The 5,000-nt window shown below is 40.1% G+C and overlaps 1 protein-coding gene across 1 annotated transcript in view; it reads left to right on the top strand.

The window, feature by feature from the left end:
- The window catches only part of LOC135115840 (glypican-5-like), a 247,395-nt gene that overhangs the window by 104,118 nt on the left and 138,277 nt on the right, over nucleotides 1-5,000 (top strand). The gene's annotated exons all lie outside the window — the stretch shown is intronic.

Here is a 5,000-nt window from a genome sequence, read left to right as displayed (position 1 = left end):
CTACTACTACTACTACTACTACTACTACTACTAACTACCTCCATGACAGCGACTGCTAAACGTTACTGAAATGTTTATTTAGAAGATACGGTTGAAATATGTTTCAAAATTTTGGTGTTGGGAAATATATAATTATGTATACGCTTATCTGTGTGTGTGTGTGTGTGTGTGTGTGTGTGTAATGTAAGAACTATGAATACACACACACACACACACACAGAAAGAGAGGGGAGCGGGGGTAGGAAGGAAGGGCATTGAAGAAAGCAGTGATGTCGTCGGTAATTGCTTGAGGAACCGAAGAATTGACAGACATCCTGAAGAGTCCTTGAATGAATGAACCACTGGGTACGTTCACAAGCCTCCGCACCATTGGCTGACTGATTGACTGACTCACGTTGCGGATAAAGGATGTTGATTTAATGGCTAAGAATTTCCGAACGTACTGTTGGCTGATTAGCGGAACCTTAAACGAAAACTGCTTATTTATTGACGATTTTAAGAGATGTACTCGTAAAAAGACTGATTGTTCTTAAATGAGCTGTAAGTTAACTGGCTTTGTCTTTCTGCTGAATAATGATTTGAAATAGCTGACTTAATGATAACGGACTGAATAAGTGAATGATAGCGGGAACTGAATGACAGTTGACTTCACAACAATTGAATAATAACATTGGAAAAAATATTGATAAGCAAATGAAAACTGATTGATAAATGAAAGAAAAAAATAATGATGACATAGGTGAATGATGATCGAGTGAATAACAACTGAATAAAAAAAATAATGAAGGAAATGAATGATAACTAACCTACACATGAGTAATAACCAAATGAATAACAACTGAAAAATGAACGAAAGAAAAAACTTATAAATGGATGATAATCAAGTGAATAAATAATAATCCAGTAATTAACAACTAAACAAAAGCTGAACGACAACTTGAAATAACAACTAATTATATATACTGTACTGCGCAGTGTCTCCCTTACTGATCACTTCACTAAACAGGCGCCGCCCTCCCGTCCTAATCTGGCCCGCGGGACTTCCACCTCACTGACTCACTGAACCTCCTCCCGCCACTCCTAAACTTATAATTGAGCGAACCACTGAATAATCCAACTCGAACCATCTCACTAGAAGCCTCGACTCAGTTCACTCGCTCACTCACTCACTCACTCACTCTACTGTCTTGGAATTTAGGTTAAGAGTATTATATGGTAGATCATCTCTCTCTCTCTCTCTCTCTCTCTCTCTCTCTCTCTCTCTCTCTCTCTCTCTCTCATCTTCACAGTTGCATCGCTTCGTATCATGTAACACACACACACACACCCACACACACACACACACACACACACACACAACTATGACACCCAAAAACGACCACCACCACCACCACCACCACACACCGTAGTACCACATTACTTAAACACCAGCTACTCTCTTAATGAACGTCACGCAGCATTGTATAACCACACACACACACACACACACACACACACACACACACACACACACACACACATACCGCAAAGTTAATACTCACATTCCTACACACCTCCCACTTACTGACTGACTGACTGACGAGAGAAAGAGAGAGAGAGAGAGAGAGAGAGAGAGAGAGAGAGAGAGAGAGAGAGAGAGAGAGAGAGAGAGAGAGAGAGAGAGAATTCAACTGGACATTATTGTGAGATGGTGGTAGAGGAATGGAGAGTGATAGGGAAAGGAGGAACGGGATGGGTTCAGAGGGGATACGAGGAGGAGGAGGAGGAATAATGGGAAGAGGAGGAGGAGAAAAAGGAATAATGGGAGGAGACAATCTGCAAAAAACTGAAAATATGCCTTTTACGGGGAGAGAGAGAGAGAGAGAGAGAGAGAGAGAGAGAGAGAGAGAGAGAGAGAGAGAGAGAGAGAGAGAGAGAGAAAATTAATCCACAAAAGGGTATTTGGAATGGATTGAGGGTAAGTTAGGGGAGAAGAAGGAGAAGGAGGACGAGGAGGAGGACATGGATGAGAACGAAGAAGAGGAGGAGAACGAGGAGCTACGGATATGAATGAAAGGAAGGAGGAGGAGTTAAATTAAAGTAGGTGGGTGAAGCAAGAGAGAGAGAGAGAGAGAGAGAGAGAGAGAGAGAGAGAGAGAGAGAGAGAGAGATGAGCATAAACAAAACAGGGAATTACGAAGATGGTTGAAAGGGAATCAGAATGGGCTTAAGGAAACAGGGTCAAGGTAGACATTAGAGAAGGAAACAGTGATTAAAGCAGAGAGAGAGAGAGAGAGAGAGAGAGAGAGAGAGAGAGAGAGAGAGAGATTCACTGACTGACTGTATAAAAAGAAAGACATGAAGAGGTGGAAATATAAAGGAGACTGAAGAAAATAGTTGATTAAAAGAAATATAAAATGATAAGGGAAAAAGAAACGTGAGAAATATGTAAGAATAAAAAAAGACATAATTGAGGAAAAGGATGCGAAAATTTTAGGTGACGAGGAAAAAGTAACTGGAAAAAAAGGAAGAAGGGGAGCATGATGGACAAGGAAAAAAGTAAGAGATAAGGAAAGGGAGGATGAGGGGGATTGGGATAAATGGGTAATGAATAGGGCAGCAAATGGAAGGTTAGGGGCTAGAATAGGCGAAATGGATAGGATGTGGGTGCAGTGAGAGAGAGAGAGAGAGAGAGAGAGAGAGAGAGAGAGAGAGAGAGAGAGAGAGAGAGAGAGATATTGTAACGGGTCTTGTAATCACACACACACACACACACACACACACACACACACACACACACACACACACACACACACACACACACACACACACACACACATGAAGTCAGGAAACAGGTAAAGAGAAACAGACAAGCAGACAAACCAGTAGACCCACACAGAGTTCAAGGTTTGCAGTAAGAAAAAAAGAAAAAAGAATGAGTATATATCATTCGATTGTAATCTGACACGAACGTCCTGTGTGTGTGTGTGTGTGTGTGTGTGTGTGTGTGTGTGTGTGAGCTTATATTTATGTACGTGTTTCTGTGTACCTAAGAGATATACATACATCTTGGTGTGTGTGTGTGTGTGTGTGTGTGTGTGTGTGTGTGTGTGTGTGTGTGTACGTGTGAAATATTTCAGTGTACTTGCGTGGCTTATGAAAACATTATCTAAGTAACTTCTACGTCTACCCAGAGAGAGAGAGAGAGAGAGAGAGAGAGAGAGAGAGAGAGAGAGAGAGAGAGAGAGAGAGAGGTGAAACAGGTGTGAAGGGGGCGGCAGGTGGGTGAAGATGATGGTAGAAGTGGTATTAAAGAGGTGACGTGGTGGTCATGTCTGCCAAGTATGCGCCGCCTGGGCCAACACACACACACACACACACACACACACACTCTTGGGGGTTTAAGGTTAAGGAGAGATTTTTTTTTCTTTTTTTTCATATTGAGGTGTCGGTCGAAGTTTCTGCGTTTGATTTGTTGTGGTGGGGGAATGTCTCTCTCTCTCTCTCTCTCTCTCTCTCTCTCTCTCTCTCTCTCTCTCTCTCTCTCTCTCTCTCTAATCTTAAATTTATTAATTTTACTACTACTACTACTACTACTACTACTACTACTAATACTAATACTACTACTACTACTACTACTACTAATACTAATACTAATACTACTACTACTACTACTACTACTATTACTACTACCACCACCACCACCACCACTGTAATTATTTCAACATTTATTACAATTACCGGAGCAGACTGTAATTTAGTCTTACCTTCGTGTGTGTGTGTGTGTGTGTGTGTGTTCCGCCTTGGTAGTTAGTAATATGTTAATTATCCTACCTGCAGTTCTTTAATTAGTTTTTATTTATTGGTGTATTACTAGTTAATAAGTTCCAAGGCTGTCTCGTTAAACCGTGCACCGCGATTCGTTATCCTCTCTCTCTCTCTCTCTCTCTCTCTCTCTCTCTCTCTCTCTCTCTCTCTCTCTCTCTCTCTCTCTCTCTCTCTCTCTCTCTCTCTCTCTCTCTCTCTCTCTCTCTCTCTCTCTCTCATATCAATTTGTGTATCTTTGTTACAATTTATCTTCATATTTTTTTTATTATTTTCATTCACTCGTGTCTCTTTTACTCTATCCTTTCATTTATCCATTTCAATGTTCACTCATCTCTCTCTATCTCCCTATTTATTTATCTATCCATTCTGTACCTATTCATATAACTTTTTTTTATCCATATATGTTTCATCCTTTCAATCCATCAACTCCTTACACTTAATATATTTTTCCTCATTTTCTTTTACTACAGACACTCCACATGATGACAGTGTAATAGCGTGTAGCCAGTCATTGTCCAGTATTCCCTTGACGTCAGAGTTGCTAACACCTCTAACCCAATGACAAACCAATCTCATGACGTCACAAATGCATCTCACCAGTGATAGACACCGAAGCGCGTGACGTCACTGAAATGCGCCACCAATAAAAGTTAAATGTTTATGTGACGCTTAAAAAAAGAAAATAAATGAAAAAAAGAAGAAAGGGAAAGGAGGAAAACAATACTGGATTTGTTTTCAGAAATTTTCGTTCACCGTCCTTAGAGTTAGATAATGGTAAAATTTGCTTCATAATTGTATATATTAATCCGATTCTCCTTCATTTTTTAACTATATGCAGTGATAGAAATAATAAGTAATAATAATAATAATAATAATAATAATAATAATAATAATAATAATAATAACTCGAAAGTGCATTTGAAAAGAGACCAAATAAAACTATCAGATTACATGTTTTTTTTTTCCTCCTCCTCCTCCTCCTCCTCCTCCTCCTCCTCCTCCTCCTCCTCCTCCTCGACCTTATTCTTAAAAATCCCAGAACTGGAACACACCAAGAAAATTAAGCAACGAGAGAGAGAGAGAGAGAGAGAGAGAGAGAGAGAGAGAGAGAGAGAGAGAGAGAGAGAGAGAGCTCGGTACTAATGGGTGTAAATAATTATCGCTGTCAATACGAGAGTACAAGAACAAGGGGA

Source organism: Scylla paramamosain, chromosome 30, assembly GCF_035594125.1.
Source record: "Scylla paramamosain isolate STU-SP2022 chromosome 30, ASM3559412v1, whole genome shotgun sequence".
Lineage (NCBI taxonomy): Eukaryota > Metazoa > Arthropoda > Malacostraca > Decapoda > Portunidae > Scylla > Scylla paramamosain.
The sequence above is the reverse complement of the archived record's forward strand: the minus strand, read 5'-3'. Positions and strand labels throughout refer to the sequence as shown.